We start from the raw sequence: 19,461 nt of genomic DNA, 5'->3' as shown, positions 1-19,461 counted from the left end.
GCCAGGGAGGGCTGTCGCGAGGAGCATTAACTATGAAAACCAATTCCCAGTCGTCCAGTACGGACGATTAATAAAAAGGCTCTCCTCGTCCTGCCTGACTTCGCACAGTGTCTGCGCGATAAAGCTCACTGAAAGGAATGTGTATTCACGCATCCCCCGCGGCCAGCTGATTGCCAACGTATCCACGCCGAGGCTGCCCTCGGTTAGTGAATAAAATAGGCGACAGTGGGTATCGTCCGGCGACGCAAACAGATCCATCTACGCACGACCGAACTTCTTCCAAATTAGCTGGACCGTCTGGGGGTGGAGTCGCCATTTGCCGGGGGCGCAGCTCGGGAAGTGCGTCTGCCGCTGTATTGAGCGACCCGGGATGAAAATGGTACGAAGGGACCTCAGATGCTTCTGACTCCAAAGGAGGAGATGACGAGCGAGATGCGACAGGTGACGAGAGCGCAAAACCGCCTTAACGGTAAATAACGCAACAGTCGCAATGTTGTCGGTGTCGGCTAATACATCCTTCCCTCGCATCTCCTTAGCGGAGCGTACAAGTCCCAGATATACAGCGCACCGCTCGCGGCAGTTGGGGTGCTATGCACACCCCTGAGACTGCAAGCCCGTCATACGTGGTGATCATCCCGTGCTAAGGGCATACATGCTACAGAATGCCAGGAGACCCCTCAGGGGCACATCCTCTATCGGAAATGCCGGGTCTACCACGGGGAAAAGTTGAAATGACACGCAGGTGTAATGTTTACATGGTGTATGCCGGTGCGCCACGCTCTCCTCGAGACTCGATCGTAAGCCAACGCTGAAGCGGTCTCATATGAAGCAGCTCGGGCGGTGTCACAGCCGCAGCATGCTATCATATGTCCAGGAGCTTCTGAAATTGTTTCAGAGGGACCGCGTACTTCCCTTGAATTAAACCGAGGCAAGTCAGAACTGACTGGTTGCGCGCTCTTGTAAAACACGCCAATTAGTCGATCGAGTCCATTTCCATACTGAGAAAAAGGATCCTCTGCACGGGGCAAAGTACTCTTTCCCAGTCGACCTGATGACATAAACGACCGAGATGCCGAAGCATTAACTCTCTGTGTTCGCGCACGTCTGCCAAGAACGAGCTATTATGGTGGTGAGTAAATTATCTGGATTTTTCTTTTAAGAAAATGTAATATTCCTTTAAGAAAAAGACAAAAACATGCTGGTTTATTTTTAACCCGGCACTGGTACACAAAAAAGGGACACACCCAGCAGCTTGGTTAAATTAACTCAAAAAGTGTTTATGTTTGAACAAACAACGGGTAAAATGAACCCAGCATTTTGGGCTGAAACAACCCAACTTAGGTTAAATTTTAACCCAGCAAGTTGGTTTCAGCCTTTTAGAGTAAATGTGTCTGTAAGTGCCAGGACACCTTGACACAAAAACATCTTTGGAACGAAGTGTCTGCCAAATGCATAAAAAAATTTGGCTGAATGTAGGATTATTAAACGTCTTTGGAATCGTTTTTATACTCCTACATTGATATGCAATCATGAAAAGTGTCAACCAAGACAAGATAGCGGTCAAGCAGAAAACAGCTTTGATTGGTGATAATCTGTGCAGTGTGTCAACAGCAAAAATCCTCTTAACACAGTGCAGCCTATTGTCTTAATTCCTAATGCTTTATTGTTGCTTCGGTAGACAGATGCAATCAGATTTTATGAAGCACAAATTGCTTGTTAATAACATACGGCATATTTTGGCAATCATATTTCTATAAAGCTTATATATATATATATATATATATATATATAGTTTAGTTTCTAAAGAGTTTTTAAGTGCTACACATAATGTTTTATGTCATGTTTATGGCCTGTGAGACCTGTTTTTGTACCAAATGCTTTTGGCAACCATATGGCACACGTTTAGTACAAACGGTGAAGGACAGGCTCACTTAAATCTGGACACAGCTGAACACATAAATTAAAGGAATAGTCTACTCATTTTCAATATTAAAATATGTTATTACCTTAACTAAGAATTGTTGATACATACCTCTATCATCTGTGTGCGTGCACGTAAGCGCTGGAGCGCGCTGCGACACTTCAATAGCATTTAGCGTAGCCCCATTCATTCAATGGTACTATATTGTATGGCGGAACAGCACTTTTGGGAGTACTTCAACTCGCCTGAAAAATCCGCTCCCCTTCTCACTCTCATAATGGGAGAGGGAGGGTGTTACTGCACCGAGTCGAAGTACTCCCAAAAGTGCTGTTCCGCCATACAATATAGTTACCCTTTTAAATCCGCTTAGAAAAGCGCTACGTTTTATTTTGTACCACCAAACTTGCTCGTATAACTACTCGTCTTAAATAGGAAAAACGTTGATGTGTTTGGTCACTTCTAACTTTATATCTGAGTGGTACCATTGAATGAATGGGGCTAAGCTAAATGCTATCGAAGTGTCGCAGCGCACTCCAGCGCTTACGTGCACGCACACAGATGATAGATGGATGTATCAACTCTTCTTAGTTAAGGTAATAACATATTTTAGTATTGAAAATGAGTGGACTATTCCTTTAACACATGATGTTAGATTGTGAACTATGCTAGGGTGACCATACATCCTCTTTATCCCAGACATATCCTTTTTTTGGATCTAAAAGGTGCAATGTGTAAAATGTGTGTGGATATAGTGACAAATATTTAATATAATATATAAATAAATATTGCATAATAATATGTTTTGATTGCCTTAAAATAAGCCGTTTTTATGCACATACACCACGGGTCTCCTTACATGGAAGTCGTTGTCATGTTTTAACAGTAAATGGATAAACTGCTCTATAAATCATGTTTTGTCACAAGGTTGTTACTCAGATAATAATTACATGTTTGTCCTTGCTTTGACGTTTCTCTTTAGTTTTCCGCCTTCTCGCACGCCACGGTCGGTCACAGCTCTTCCGAGTGGCGCGAATTCAAAATATGTGTTTGTTGCAAACAAAATACTCGCAAGACACTCCCTTAGCAGTAAACTCTGATTACACATGAGATTAAGTGAGTATCTGACAAATGCGAGCGTCTCTTTTATCATAAACCCTTTAGACGCATCTGCATCAGGCACTTATTTTGACATGTTCACTTGAGGCACGAACACATATTTAGAAAAAATGAAGAACCACACACATGATGGACTACATACATGTTGTGACGAGCTTGGCATTGTGCGCCCACGCAAAAGAAGTCACTGGCCGCCACTGGTCAGTCATGTACACAAACATTGGTCAAACTCATTGGTCAATGTTGTCTTGTAATCAGATCAGTCAGTACACAAAAGTAAATATTCACAATTGTTACCCTTATGAAAATTAACCATGTTTTTTTGTGGTAAAAGTAGTGGTGTTTTGATTACTATTAGCAAATCCATGGTTTTACTATGGTGTTTGGTTTACAAAACCATGGTTATTTTGTGGTAACCATAGTTGTACTACAGTACAACTTTGTTTTGTTGTTGTTTTAACTGTAGTAAAAGCATGGTTAATCTTTATAATACAGTGGAATGGTGCAATAATGTTAGTATAAAATCCAATCATAGTATTCAAACAATTTCTTATTTGTTTAACACACCCTTATTGGGGGCTGAAGATAACCTGGGGTTAAGTGCAGTGTAAAAAATCCCAGAGCTTGGAAACACATGGTTGATTTGAATAATAGAGTCTCGGTGTGGTAACGTTCAGATCGATGGTACAACACGTCCCCTTAAGAAACTGCTGTGGGAAAGTGGTGTGGGAAAATGTCTTGGCAAAAGACCTGAGAAATGACAATAGCTAGACTCAAATTTGTGACATCTGTCTGAGGTGTCTGAACGCAACACTGTAAAAATGCTGGGTTATTTTCGACCCAAAGTTGGGTTAAAAAGGGACAAACTCGACTTGTTGGGTTGTAATTTAACCTACAGTACAGTGGCGTGCACAGGGGAGGGGCCGCAGGGGCTCAAGCCACTGCCCCTTTTGTCTTAAAATGTAATGTGCCCCTCTCCACTAATAGTAAATAATAATGTTTTTTTTGTATAAATATTATTATGAATAAAAATACGTGTCTATATACAACTGCCACTAACATTAATAATACAAAAAATAATATAATGTTTTATCCTTTGGCGGAGGTGGGGCGGTAGGCGGAGTTTCCTTTGCAGCACGCACTACGTACTGTAGCGGTAGCCGCGAGTCTTCAAAAATAGCTACACGAGTGTCACGAGCAGCAGGGCAGCAGGTAAGCTAATAGGGAAAATAGACATTTATCCTACATGCTGCTACTATAAGGTTTGCGACAGCATGTGAGTTATGCTTAACCAATTCGTAAAACTAGATTTCAGCTGCTTTCTGAAAATGTTCTCATACTTTCTGTAATGTTTTCATCGAAGGCCAATGTTACGTTACATCCTCGTGTTATTAGTTTGGAGAAATTCATCTAGTGCAATGAAATCTAAGACCATGTCCATCTCTAAATTGTAAGGATGGAACTTATCATTGATTTCATAGTAATGCTTTACATGAATGCTGTATAAGTGCAGTTATTAGGTTCATGTTAACATGTAGTTAAAAGCTCTTACTGATCAAATATCATCGCGAGTGCAGCCTGATTCTTGCTGTTTACCTATTTAATGTAAAAGATTGTACTTAACACAACAAACAATACATCATTAGAAAGGTGTAAGGCTCAAGCGTTTGTATTTGACCTTTATATTATATTTAAAAAAAAATAGAGACAGTAATGTCTTAATTTGTGTCACAAGTTATGAAAATGAAAATCGGACTCCATACCTGTAAAATGAAATATGACCAGCGGTCGTCATGAAAGCACGTCACAAAACAACATCCTCGGGGCTTCTGGTTCAAAGGCATGCATGTTTGGAAACACATTGATTGATTTTATATGTTTACTTCTAATTTCTAAAGAAAAGAGTAATATTTATTCAATTTTTATTCCAAACGCGGTGATATGAGCCACTGTTGAACTGACCTTTACACGAGTCTGTTCATTCATACGTGACGCCTGAGGGCGCCCTCGTGCACCATAGCGCAGAGACACTTTAGAATTGACACACGAAGAACGCTGCGGTCCGATTCAGAAGCTGTGTCCCAATTCAAGGGCTGCAACATTATGAGCATTCGACCTTAAAAGGTGAGCACTCGGTCTTTCAAGGTGGAAGCCTCAGAAGTTCGCGAAGAGAACTGAAATGAGACGGTCTAACCTTCGCAGGACCCATAATTAGCATCACCTGCTGCACGCGCCCGCCTGCACGTTTCTGACTTATTAAAATAAATATGACATCAGAAAAATCATTAATTTATTTTAGAAATATGACACGTTGATGTATATTAAACTATTCAACAGTATACCAAATTAATCAACCTTATAAATATACGCAACATAAAAAGAATATTATTACCACAAAACATAACTTATAATAAACTTACAGTGACAAGAAAAAATGTTTTCTGATAAATACACTTTTATTTAATAAAGGTTTTAATTGTTTATTTTAGAATATCCACCCATTATATTCAGCCGTTGCAGACGCGCAATGACTCTTGGGACATCCTCGGCTGTTAAGGATCCATTCGTTCTATCCTTAAAAGCGCGGAGAAATGAGGACGCATTTTGAGGCTTCATTCTAAGCATCCTTTGAATTGGGACGGCCTTACTCGCCTTAAGTCGCGCTGCTGTGATGCAATCGGTCTTAAAATACGTCCTTAGAAGGTCGCAGCCTTTGAATTGGGAAACAGCTAGAATTTACACTTTTAAGGGCATTTATCTACCCTGCTGCCAATAACATGCAAATAAAGATGTTCTGATGGATAAAACAAGAAGACAATAAACTTAATTAGGATTATATATGGTATATCTGTGTTGTTCCGGTCATGTTGGGTATTTTCATAATGCAGTATATTTATTTATTATAATGCAACACTTTAGCACTGTGCAGAATACCAAAAAGAAAGAGTGTATTATCTGTTTCATTTTGCGATCTGAAGCCACATCAGCTCAAAACACTTGATCTGCTATAAAGTTAGTTTGGAGCAAAAATATTAATCCCACTATTTGTCGTGTTTTGATGGTGTGCTAAACTAACAAAGTGGTGTGTTTTAGCTATGAAAAATAGGTTTTAGGAATAATTTCAAATGGTTAAGCTTATTGTTTCTTTTTTGTAAGCGAGACATTTAATCAAAGAAATAAGCAATTAAAACACTGTGATAGACCGGTTAACTTGCTGATTTAATGATAGCTAACACTTTTATACATATACACATAAGTCCTCAAAACTTCTTTCTCGAAATTCTTGCGAAAGTAAATAATATTTTCCTAACTTGCCTATTTTAGTTTGATGTGTTATTCATTTGTTACAACATTATTTAAATAATGCCAAGGAAAGAAAGAATAAAAACACCAAAGTAATGAATACATTTGATTGTTATTTGACGTAAAAAAAATTATGCCCTTTTAAGTCCGTCAGCCCCTGCCCCTGAGGAGGTCTGTGCACGCCACTGTATGTTGTTTTAACCCTATTGTTGGGTCAACTATAAATATTTTCTGGGTTAATTTAACCTAACGGTTGGGTTTAAAAGAAGTGAAGCACTAACCACTAGGCCATGTGACTGTGATTTTGCCAAGCAGATACTGGTTTGACTTATCATTGGTCGTTGAACAACATTTCTGATACCTTATCAGATAGTAAAAGAGGCAGGCTTAGATGTTTGCAATTCGAACAATGTTCTTATCAAGCATAATTTCTCTTTAATTTTAAAAAGTTGGAGTTGTTCCAGGACAAACAAAAGATCTAGGATTAAACCTTACTTGCCAAAATTTCCCAGATTGCGAAACATAACTTTTACTTTTAACTTCATACAATACACTATCAGACCAAAAGGTATAAACGTTGTCACTGGGATGGTACCTTTTAAAAATGTTCCTAATTTTGGTACAGATATGAACCTTTGAGGTACCAGTAAGCAACTTTGAGGTACAAAAGTTTGCTTTTGAAAAGGCACTGCTCTGAGAGTGTACAAACCCTTTTTATCTTACAGCACATCACCTTAGTCATGAGCTGTCATGAACCTGTCAAAAACTGTCTAATAATTTATCCTCAAATCATGAGTCAAACTTTTCAGAAACAAGGCGCGTGTCTCAAGCACACCTTTTCCTGCATACTGTAAGTCTTCAAACGCTGTGTTCATAGCATGCCGATGTCCCAAAAACAAAGCCACGCTTGCTGTGACTGCCGCATTTTTACCTTTGTCTAAAGTGTACCTGCTCATTTATTTAGTCATCATTTACCCTACCACTTTTTGTTTGGACAGGAGGTTTTACGACATCGTAAAAATACTTCATCAAAACAAACCGATCTTTAAAAATGGAAGAAAGGAAGTGAAGAAAATCCCAACAGGCTGGAAGAACAAATATATTGTCGGTCTCACAAAAACATTCATTCATGCTGAATGCCGCACCACAAAAGCTCCTGTAATTATAAGCAGGTACATGGGCTCATTGATGTAGCTCTTTTCATACTTTACGCAACTCTTGTGACTGCAGTGTTACAGGTGCGTTAAGACACCTGTCACAAATGAAACCAACAATTTGAGGAATCTCTACTTGCGGTTAATCGTGTTGGCCTATACGCGTGTGAAATGTTTTTTAGACATGTCACAACCAATTTACTTTCCTTCTCACACCATTACCTTTCTTTCTGTCATGCATAAAGTGGCTACAATATATATTTACTAAACTGTAAAAAATTTGCTGTAATTATGCAGCTGTTTGCCAGTAACTTACTGTAGAACAGTGGTTCCCAAACTGGGGTGTGCGCAGACTGACCGTCGGGGGTGCGCGAGAGAATGTTTGTAATGGCGGGGGAAAAGATTGGCTCTTTATTATTTTTACTTATTTAACTGTGGTAAACTTCACATGGGAAAGTTTTAGTAAGAAATACAATTTCACATTACAAGCTTTAAATTAATTCTGATTTAATTTCCTTTTACAAGCACGTCTGTGTCACAATAGCCCCGCCCTCTTCATATTAGGCGCTAACTGATAATTCGTTCATTTATTTTTTCACTTACTACATTCATCAAAATGGACACCTGGTTAAAAACGGGCACTTTAAAGAAATCAAGGGACAGGAATGAGCCATCTACATCAGCCTCTTCCGACCACAGCGCTGAATATATAGAAAAACCCGATCAAAGGGACTCGGATGATAATGAACGAAGTAAAGCGGCGGGAACAGAGAAACCTAACAGAGATGTACTGGTCAAGAGAAATAGGCCTACATGCCAGAGTGAGAAAATGTCAAGTAAGAAACGCAAATACAGTGACAGTTAAATTGCTTTTGGGTTTACATGGATTGGTTATGCAGAAAGTCCAAACCCGCAATGTGTAGTCTGTGGTGAAATTTTAGCTGTTTTCTAATCTACAGTGAATATTTGTATTTAGTTACTGCAATTAAAAATGTGAAGTTTAACCAGAGTAAGGTGTTAGGGGTGCTTGACAGGTGTCAAACACTATAAAGGGGTGCATGCTGCAAAAAGTTTGGGAACCACTGCTGTAGAAGATAAAGACTGAAATTAATTTAACTTTGAACAAACTGTTGCCAGTAAATAACATAAATGTAAAATCTACAGTAAGTTACTGGCGACCAGCTGCAAGTAATACTGTAATTTCTACAGAAATGTTTTACAGGGTATGAATATACAGTATGTATATATAGTAAATATATATTGGAGGAAATATATGAAAAAAGTTCAGAGACCACTTGGTCTCAACTGGTATGTGTTGGGTCCTTATGGTATTTTATTGGAAACCATTCGAATTTCTGTGATGGTTTCTATTTTTTTTTTCAGCAGCACTGGGTTTTTAATCTTTGGCCTCACATATTCAATTTTCAAGATAAGGTTATATATTTTTACAGAAATTTGATGGTTTAATGTATTAAACAGTAAATCACAAAACAATTACTTTAGTTTTTGCAGGGTCACATTTATGGTGTTTGTTAGGTTGTTAAATGAAAAATCCTTTAAGTCAAAATTGATATTGAAAGCATTTGAACACTTCCTTGGTGTTTATGGGCACGTTTAGGCCCTATACTATATTTTTAGTGGTGTCCGAAATCATAGTGGAAATTATTGCACTTATTCAACCCCACAATGCACCTCAATAATGAGTGTACAACTAATGTACACTCACAAGTAGCTGCTACTCGTCCACTGAGGGTCACACCAAATTAAATCTTGCATTTCAGAGAAAGACACTGCCCCCACTGCAGCGCTTTCGGCAAACTCAAGTGTCTGAATTCACTCACTTGTTTTCATTCACTACTTTTCGAATGAACTATATGAGTAGACTAATGTAGGGAATGGTAAAGGAGGGTATGGGGGCTATTTCGAACACTACCTTAGTTAAACATGTCCATAGTTTATGTTAGGTACTGCACCTTATTTTCTGTGGTTATTGGTTACTCTCTAGGACACCTGAAATGACTAAATTAACCCACTGATCAAGCTTGCGACTAGAAAATGTAAGCTAATCCTGAGAAAAACCCCAGCATCATCAGTAGATGACCACAAATTTGAAATGTAGTCTATGTTCTCAGAAAAAAGTTGTCACTGGAGCAGCAGTACCCATTAGGTACAGATGTGTACATTTGGTACCAGTGTGTACCTCTGATGTACTAATGTCAACTCTATAGGTATAAAGGTGTATTTTTAAAACGGTACTGGCACAGTGACAGCTAGGAACCTTTTTTTTTGGGTGCAATTTTTTCGACCATTTTTTCTTACAGTGTAATGCAGTAACAATGATGTATTCAGTAGTTTGGCTAAAGTGTTCATAAACTTATTTTGCGGAGGTACTGTATGCACCCAAAAGTCAAACACATCAAAAGTGTATTAGCGGACCTCTGGGGTATTGTTTAATACAAAACAAATAAATCCCAAATTCTGTATGCAGCATTTAACACTTTAACACCATTCATCCAAAATGACTCTTGACTTTTAACACAGAAGAAACCGGAACGATTCAGATGTGTTGTGTAGATATAAACACCACATATAAACTCACATATAAACAACACATATAATCTCACATATAAACAACACATATAATCTCACATATAACAACGCATATAATCCGTATTGCCACATTGATTAAAAGGTATCAGTATTTCTGCTGTCCAAACCCAACAGTTATATTGACATACACTACTATATCTACACATGTCAAATCTGGCACAATAAAAAAGCTTTACTAAGAGAGCTCAAAGCTTCAGCAAAGAAGACACTTTTCTCTAGAGAAAGTGATAAAGTGGTAACATTTTCAACAAATTGCAAACTGAAATGCGAGGTAAATAGACTTACCTGGAAATGCTCTTCTTCTCACCCGTGTCCTTTTCCCTTGACCCAGAAGTAGCCGGTTTGGGACGCAGCGAGAGTGTGCGGAGTGTGCGTAATGCAATCTAGAAGCACTGATTCGCCAAAACCTCCCTTATTGAGGTTGCACACATTTCTTCTGATTTTATTTTGTAGTAACGAGTAACGAATATGCTTAGTGGAAATATATCGGAGTAAAAGTATACATTTTATCTAGAAATGTAGTGGAGTAAAAGTGAAAGTTGACATAAATTTAAATAGCGAAGTAAAGTACAGATACGTGAAATTTCTACTTAAGTACAGTAACGAAGTATTTTTACTACGTTACATTACAACACTGACATACATGTTGCTCACATAATATTGTAGCCCAGTTTGTGCTGAACACAGTGTTATAAGACTTTTGCCATTTATTATGTTTTTTAAGCAACTGAAAAAAGCACAAATGTCAGTGCTGGTCAAAACTGCTCAAGGATGCAAAATCAGCCAAGACCCCAGAACAAAAGTTGCTTAGCTTTTTGGCAGGAAAGACGGTTCCTCTTCATCTAAGGCAATGAATTACATGACTTTCTCAGTAATGCCACATGCTTTGGCACTATCATCTGCCAATTCTTAGACTTTTCAAAGAGTGTGGCGACCAAGGGTGTTTGTGATGTAGTTGAGGTACTTTTAACCAATGTTGTTTTGTGGTACTTTTCATGTTCAATTGGATGTCTTGATTTCAGGTGGTGTATCAAACATGTTGTTGAAAAGTTCTTTGGCACCTCATCCCGTCTTGAGATTTTTGCAGAACAAATGTTGCATATTGCAACTTTGGTGTCCTCATCTGAAACTTTAACTGGACACTGGGCGTGCCTAAAGGACTGTTCACATTATAACTATAACGATAACTATATTAGCGTCCACATCACTGGACGATAACCATAAATTTATGTTAATTCGCTCACACGTGCAGCGCTTGCGCAAATCACTTGCCTTTAATGGCATTTACTAATATTGCATATTTCTTGTAATAAAAACATTTGCAATTGTTTACATGTCATTAAATATATAAATATGCTGTTCTTGTTGCATTTATACACCAGGTAACCAGCAGATGTCCTCAACATGCTGCATTTCGCGTAAATCTAAATATAGTTTGTGTAATCTAATATCTTACCATTTGGCATAGTCAATGTTGGGGAAAAGTATTATGTAGTCAATTTCACAGCAATTTCATCCGTGCTGTGATGTGAACTCCGCTAATCTCTTTAATATTAACCGATTTTTGAAACTATATTTTTATAGTTATCGTTATAATGTGAACGGCCCTTAACTCAGCACTCCTGCATGTTAGACTTAGTGTGTGATGGAGAAATATGTAAAATAATCCACTCATAACAATGAACGAGTATTTTGCAAAGGTCTCTTTCGTGTGCAGTGCACTGTCTATTGCTGTCTACAGCAGGAAGTGGCTTACATTGGTTGGTTAGCTCCAAATATCTACTTTCTCTTTTCACTCCATTCTCAGCATCACATCACTAAATTAGCCTAATTACCACACACACACACATAGACGCACACACACACACACACACGCACAATTTGTAAGTATTTTTAAACTAATGACGGCATGTGCAACAGTCTGTATTTCAATTGACAATTGAGTGTTCCCTGGACATTGGTGTTCCCAAATTGACACCCTTACTCTTCTACATGTGAATACCCTAATTTAGTGCCTTATTTTATAATAATAAGTGAAAATTCTTATTGAGTTAATATTCAGGTTTTTATCCGATTGGTCGAATAATTGAAAAAAGTATTGCCCGATTAATCGATTATAAAAATAATCGTTAGTTTCAGCCGTAGTTCTCATAAGGTGGAGCCACGGTATCAAAGCCACACCCATTTGCCTGTGACAAACACACAAATCAAGTCATCACACCTCTTTTTAATAACATTTTGGCTGTTTCTCAATATGCGTCCTTGTGTCCTCGCTCGCTCTACGTCATCATTAACCATCGAAGTTCAAGTCCAATTCTCAAGAATGCAGGTACAGAAGACGCATGAAAATACCCAGATGTGTTCTTGATATCTAGGATGCATCGAGTGCAGACTTTCGCGTTGAAGTTGCTTTACTTCCCAGAAGTCATTGCGGCAAAACAATGGCGGAGGTCAGGTGACCAACAGGAAGATCGCACACATCTCAATTCTCACAGGTGCGTTCTGTGTTCTTGCGAGTTCGTCCTTCCAAGGTCGCCTGGCAAGACCGATCTCCACGAGAACACGTGTGTTCTTTGCAATCTTGGAATTGAGAAACAGCCTTTATGACTAACTAAAAACAAAACTTAATAGACAATAGGGGTGGGACAAAAAAATAGATTCTTAGATGAATCGCGATTCGGGCGTGGCCGATTCTGAATTCGATTCATAAATGTCAAGAATCGATTCTTGAATGTTAGTTTACAAAATAATAACAACATAAGAGAGCACGCACTGCACGAGCGCATAGCGGAGCTTACAAGAACAGAAGAGAAAGAAATCAAATCTAGAACAGCCCTGTTTGACTCATTCTAAACTGCAAGAAAACAAAATACACTTTGGGATAGTCTTTCTCTGCCTTTTCTCTGTTCAGTGAGTGGCAGGAAGAAACAGCGCATTTAATTTAATGACTCTTCTGACTGTGCTAATAGCGTTTCCCTAAACCATCCGCTGACTGTTTAGATATGATATGAATATATTTCTGTAAAAATATAAACACAGTTTGTTATTCAGTTGCTGGGTGCGTTGCATTATATAAAAACAGTAATACTGGCAAAATCACTGTGTATAATGATGATGCTAGACGCTTAACGTAAGTCAGTTCGTGGAAGTTAATGACCGTTATAGATTTAATGTCACGTTTAATTACTATTTTTACTGGTTTTAATGTCTTACAACAGAAACAGGACATATGTATATAAGAATGACATTAGTTATCCCTTATTTGCATTAAAGTACAGTATATGACAGTTCAGGGACTAGTAGCAAAAGCGCAAACATTAACAGATATGCAAATTAGTATGTCAAGAATCAATTCTGAATCGATTTATGAAGGTCCAAGCGATTCCCACCCCTAATAGATAAACGAACACTTAAAAGTGCATCAGCCATACTTGATAAGAAATCACTAAAAACCATTACTGCATACTATTTTGATGATGAAGTTTGCATTACACACACTGTAAGCTGTCCCTCACGTACAAGTAAAAGTGACAATACCCAGGTCTTAAAGGAGACATATCATGCTAAATCCACTTTTTTTAGCCCTTAAATGCATTTTGTTGTATATTTGTAGTGTTTAGAAGTACATAAAAGTTGAAATTAGTCTCTTCAGGTGCTTTGTTGATATCTTTATATTCTGTTTTGGTCATATTTTCCAACCTTTTCTGATTTTTCTATTATCTATTACATTTTTTGAACAATTACGTCACAGTATTTGCAGCGGAACTGCCAAATAAGGACATCGACTCCTAGCCCAACACTTCGAGCAATCCCTATTTTTATTTCTCGCTGCAATATTGTAGTCCAAGCTCAAGGATGCAGAAGTTACGAGAGAGCAGGTCAAAATGTTCGCTTCGAAGTGCCTGGTTGAGGTTTATTTTTCACGGAAATGTACCCACATCTGTGGGTAAAGTCATTTTTGTGTGCGCAAAGCACTTCAAGGATAACTACTTCACCAACTTCCGCCAGTATAAAGTAGGATTTGCTGATAGACTTCCTCTGATTGAGGGGTCAATTACTTCTATCTTTGGAGACGACGAGCAGAGCACTTCGGTAAGCTGTAAATAACTAAAAAAAAAGTAAAGTACACGGCGGTCATGGTTTAGCAGTGCCGTTTTTCAATCCGAAAGCTGCAGCCTGCGGAGATCGCTTTTGGTCATCAAGCCTGGTTTATTTAAGTTAACTGAGCATTACATTTGCAAGTCATGAGCATATTACAACAACTTATGATTAACTAAGAATAATAGTCAACTTTATAATTGTTAATATTCTGAAATAAGACCTAGAACCCTAGAAATGCGACCTCCGGAGGCTGCAGCCTTTGGATTGACAAACGGCAGTAACACACCATTGCGATACTTCCATACGAAGACGTTGTTCTGCAGGTTCGTCGTCTTCATTTTCATCTCGCTCTGTTTCCGACTCTGGCTCGAACATGTAAGGCTGGATGGACAAGTTTTCCGTTGTTGACATTTTGTGAATAACGAGTGAATAAAAAGTTTCTGTGCCGCTAGATAATCGTATCTCTGCTATAAAACTACAAAAATGGCAGAACGGGTTGGAGTTTAACCAAGGGTCACCTCTGCAACTTGGAGAGGGGTCAGGGTATGAAGTTTCTCATTTCCTTTTAAAAAGACAGCACCAAAATGAGTTGCTCTCAGATGCACACCAGAAAAGGGGCCTGTGGAGCTATAATAATGAGGAATTCAGACCCAAGCATTGCAGTTCCGCTTTACATAGACCACAAATGTATGATTTATATGTAAAAAGGACGGATTTAAAAGCATGATATGTCTGCTTTAAAGGGATAGTTTACACAAATAAAAGCTTACATCTGTTGTTTATTTACTCACCTTCAGAAAACTGCAGTGCTTTGTGATCCATATAATGCAAGTAAACAGGTACTTTGAGAGTTCAAAAAGGAGATTAATCCCAAAACAAAGTAATCCCCACAAATCCTGGTGACATGTTGACGTCTTGTGAAGCAAATCGCCCCCTTAATAGTCAGCTTGTACTACAGTATATTCACATGGGGGTCCTGGTGGTCAGCATGTACTGTATTTACAGAGGGTCCCTAGAGGTCTTGATTGTAATAGTTGTCACCATGTATTCAACAAGGGCCCCAGATTTAATCTTTTGTTAAGTTTCTGAGGTCTTTGTTAGCTACATTATAATCTAGCTGTAGATGATTATTTTTACCCAATAAAAAAGCTGTTTTCGCCGTATTAAATAATTCACAATGATCATATCTGCATGATTAAAAAAGCTTAAGAAGTTAATAATAGTGGCCAGTGATTACATCTTTTGTATCTATTCTCTCGGTGTGCACTCTGAATAGAGAGCTTTAATAGAAAATTGAATATTTGTGTTATTCCGTCCATCAGTTTTCTTAAGGTTATGTTAGATAGGTAATATATTACATGTCTGTTAATATATCCTCTCATTTGTTTTTGTTTTTTTCTGTTGTGTGCAGTTGTTACATAGCCAGTTCTTAAGGCTATATAGATATTACCGGGATGCCGCAGTGCATTACTATGCAATAGTCATACGGCCCAGTTAAAGAGTCAGTTGTAAATTGTAAAAGACTGGTGATTCTCCAGGGGAAAAGAATATAAAGTACTTGCCAACCTTTGCAAAAAAAAGTGTTTTTAGTGCAATTTGAGCTTAAGAAACAAAATTTATAGCGCAGTTGATGTCAGGTTTAATTGTCGGTGTGAAATATGTTGTTTTATTGTGACCTTAGCCAGCGATTTTAAAGATGTCTGGTCTTCTACCATTCAAGTAGATGGGACTTGGTCTTGTGTGACTGAAATCTGCCTAGAAATATAGATGACTTTCCTTGAAGAGATTTTGCTAATACTATTAGTTGGATTAATAGCTGTCATACAATACAGCCCTTTGCTGCAGTATTGTTACTGGGTTAGATGTATTACAGTTTTAAATGGCCTGTCGACTATACACAGTATTTTAGTCCTGGCAGGTTAATAAAGATAAATACAGTCCTGCACCCACAACTGTAGCTGTATAAAGCGTGATCAGATGAGACGTTGAGGTGCTGATTATCTTATGTAAGGTAGGTACTGTAGCCTTAAGGACAAGTAGTCGAATTGGGTCAGTTACCTTTTACTGGATGTGAAGCAGACTAATAGTAACGCCCATTTTTGGGCTGTCTCAGTTGTTCTTTGTCTCTTCCCCTTTCTTCTTTGCTACATAATCAGACTCTGTCAGACTGAATTAGAGCGATGAGCAGTATCATGTGGAGCTGAGGTAGGAAAAGTAAATAGTTTTTGTTGGTCTTTTAGTGATACTAATGTAACAGAGCTTTTTTGTGATGTGTAATGCATTTATTTATAAAAAGGTAATGTTGTTTATGAATGTTTCAGGGACATGCAAGGTATAGTGCTTAATATTTTGGGTAATGTTAGTTGCTGTTGCTCAAACGGCAATGCATTGTAGGGTCATGGATTTGATACGCAGACAATGCACATACAGATAAAATATATCTTGGGTAAACTAGTTACTTCAGTAACTTAGTTACTCCAGATAATAGTGTCAGTCGAATCTATAATTATAATAATTTAAAAAAGTAATAATAACAAATAATGCAAATCTTAAAACAATTCGTTTTTATATTCTCCTGAGAACCAGGAAAAAAGTTCTAGAATTTTGTTTTGTTTTTCTTTTAAAATGTATTTTGTTTTTGCCATTTTGATTAAATTTTCATATTTGTTTAATTATACATTCTTTTTTTTTATTAGTTTTAAATTGGACATTTGATCCAAGATGATATGTAGCATTCTAACTTCTTGGCGACACATAGGAACATGTTGCTCATGTTACATCTCACAAATGTTCTGCTTTACATCTGGGCGTTCAGCATCTAGAAACCTTTTTCAATGTCCAGCTTGAGGCAAATGGATCATGCACCATATTTCCTAAATTCTCTCATCTGGGTGTGGCTTACTTTGAATTATTTGGTAACACTTAGGTTGTATTTGTTAACATTAGTTAATGCATAATCATCTAACATGAACCAACAATGAGCAATATACTTTATCAGCATTTATTTAGGGCCCGACCACCAAGGTGCAAGGACCCTATTGTTCTTCAAGGAGTTATTATTATAGTATTTTTTATATATAATATATATTATAATACATGTTATTTAATGCATTTAATAATGTTAACAAATACAACTTTATTTAAAGGCTTACAAATTATTTTATTCAAAAACTTCTCAGCATCTCTCATAGAGCTGCCTAAAACAAACATAAGAACGAAGTCCTGGTGTTCACTACAAAGAACATCAAATAAAAGTTGTTTCCAAAGAGTCAGAATTATTGTACATTTCTGAAATACTGCTAAGGCTAGGCTCTCATGTAGAAAACACAATGATTATCAAGAAAACACATATTCTGCACAAAAAAAAAGGATTACTTACTTCTATTTGTCACACAAAGTCTTGGAGTCAATAGCAAGTTCACAAAGTTTATTTAGAAAAATGGAGAGAGATAAAGGCAGATCAAAAGTCAGTAAACAGGAGACCACACACAACGACCACCGCCGACTCACTCTGGAGGGAATCACTTCAGAGGGTATGATGCACACACGACTGAAGGAGAGAGTGAGCTGGGAACTGAGGACTAATGATCCGCTCTGATCTTGACTGGAGAGCAACCCACACACACAGCCGATGACAGACAGATGCACACTCGACTGAAGGTGGGTGAGAGGCGGAGCTGGAAGATGTTATAATCCACTCTGGTCATGGACCGGGAAGAAATCCACTCACGGAAGATGATGGTGGCCACTGAAACCCGGAAGCAACTGGTGTAACGCCTAAATACTAAGCGAACCAGCTGTACCGGGAAACAGTGAGAGCTCAATAGAGGTCAAGTTCAAGTAATCCACAGGTGTGTGAACACCGGGCAAAGACGAGCCTCCGGACGCCGAAAACCAAACCTGAGGTCAGATGAGAGAGAGAAAACACAGATACTTCCGACATGAAAAGGCAAGGCAGCAGGACTGTGACCGAAACAATGAGCGCGCGACGAGAGATAGGACGGCGTGCTATTTAAAGGGAAACATAAACGAGACATCACCGGTGAACAATTACCGAACAAGCGGGCGGGGCTAGTGAACACATGAGGAACCATCACCAACAGGTAAATAAACAAACACACACCCACACACAACCACAGATCACCCAGGAGTCATGACAGTAGCCTCCCCCCAGGAACGGCACCAGACGGACCAGGAGACTCACCCTGTCGCCGACGGAGGTCCTCGATCAGACCAGGATCCAGTATATCCAGAGCCGGAACCCAACACCTCTCATCCGGACCGTACCCTTCCCAATCCACTAAATACTGAAAACCTCTGCCCCTGCGACGAGAGTCTAGCAACCTCCTAACTGTAAAGACAGGAGCACCATCCACTAAACGAGGGGCGGAGGAGTTAGGGGCAGAGACAGGGGGATTATTATGGGCAAAAATCACAGGCTTAACCTGTAAGAGTAAGAGGTAACTTAAGCTTCACCGTTACCGGATTAATGACCTTAGAAATACTGTATGGCCCAATGAATCGTGGAGCCAGCTTACGAGAGGGCTCACGGAGAGACAGATCCTTGGTAGAAAGTCATACCTTTTGACCACAAACGTAACGAGGTGGAGGTCGCCGGTGACGGTCAGCCGCAGCTTTGGTTCGTCTGGAATTAGATAATAACAGTGTTTTAGCTCTCCTCCAAGTGCGTCTGCACCTGCGCACGAAAGCTAAAGCAGACGGAACCGCTGCGTCGGGCTCCTGTGATGGGAAAAGGGGAGGTTGAAAACCGATGGATAATTCAAACGGGGACATATTAGTAGACGCTATGGGAAGAGAATTATGAGAATACTCAACCCACGGAAGCTGCTCACACCAGGAATTCGGATATTGTGACGACAGACAGCAAAGTGTTCGACCAAGATCCTGATTAGCCCGTTCACAGAGACGAACTGAGGACCCCTATCTGACACTACATCAGTCAGAATACCGTGTAACCGAAAGTCGTGATTTATCAACACCTGAGCCATATCTTTGGCAGAAGGAAGTTTAGGTAAGGGAATAAAATGAACCAGTTTAGAGAAGCAATCCACCACAGTCAGTATAACAGTGTTACCATTAGATGCCGGTAAGCCGGTGACAAAATCAAGGGCTATATGAGACGAGTGGCGGGAAGGCACGGGCAAAGATTTAAGCAGACCAGCGGGAGGTAAATTAGATGCTTTATTACGAGCACAGACTGAACAGGCTAATACAAACTGTCTGACGTCCGTGGTC

The 19,461-nt window shown here is 38.9% G+C and overlaps 1 protein-coding gene across 4 annotated transcripts in view; it reads left to right on the top strand.

The window, feature by feature from the left end:
* Nucleotides 1-19,461, top strand: part of slco4a1 (solute carrier organic anion transporter family, member 4A1) — a 68,828-nt gene that overhangs the window by 27,678 nt on the left and 21,689 nt on the right. The window contains exon 1 of one of the 4 annotated variants that reach the window (XM_065286158.2): nucleotides 16,375-16,410. The exons of the other annotated variants lie outside the window; for them this stretch is intronic. The gene's annotated coding sequence lies outside the window, so the exon portion shown is untranslated. Of the gene's footprint in view, nucleotides 1-16,374; nucleotides 16,411-19,461 lie in introns of those variants that run through there. 4 annotated transcript variants of the gene reach the window in all.

This window comes from Paramisgurnus dabryanus, chromosome 21, assembly GCF_030506205.2.
Source record: "Paramisgurnus dabryanus chromosome 21, PD_genome_1.1, whole genome shotgun sequence".
NCBI classification, from domain to species: domain Eukaryota; kingdom Metazoa; phylum Chordata; class Actinopteri; order Cypriniformes; family Cobitidae; genus Paramisgurnus; species Paramisgurnus dabryanus.
Note: the sequence above shows the minus strand (reverse complement) of the source record. Positions and strands in the feature narration are given on the sequence as shown.